This window comes from Meleagris gallopavo, chromosome 2 (assembly GCF_000146605.3).
Source record: "Meleagris gallopavo isolate NT-WF06-2002-E0010 breed Aviagen turkey brand Nicholas breeding stock chromosome 2, Turkey_5.1, whole genome shotgun sequence".
Lineage (NCBI taxonomy): Eukaryota > Metazoa > Chordata > Aves > Galliformes > Phasianidae > Meleagris > Meleagris gallopavo.
In genome coordinates, this window is record NC_015012.2 from 104,940,998 (window position 1) to 104,941,505 (window position 508).

The window sequence follows — 508 nt, forward strand, 5'->3', positions numbered from 1 at the left end:
AAAAAAAAAAAGAAAAACCAACCCAAAACACCACCAAAACCTCTCCTCGATTCACACTTCCTCTTCCATGTTTTCATGTTTGTTTTCATGTGTTTCCCCCACATTTCACCCAGTTAATGCATTACCCCTCACTCAACGAGGGCAAAGAGGAGAAGTTACTCAACGGAGGTGCAGGAGAAAGACAGAAACGGTGTTACTTTCCACCAAAACCCCAAGGAGCAGGAAGAAGGAAGAAATCTCCGACACAGGGTAGGGCCTGGCTGTAAAACAGGTGCAGGAGGTGTGGGCCGGGGTGTCCACACACACAAACAAAAAAAACCAAGCACAAAACGGGGTGAGATGAGGAAAAAAAGAGGTCAGTTTTGAAGCAGAGACGTGTCAGGAGTGGAGACAGCCGCTCGTGGGGGCAGCCCGGCTTCACCCACCCGACGGACACAAGCACATCCATCCCTGCTCCCGCACACGCCCGGTAACAGTTACGCTTCCACACACAGACCGGACGGACGCG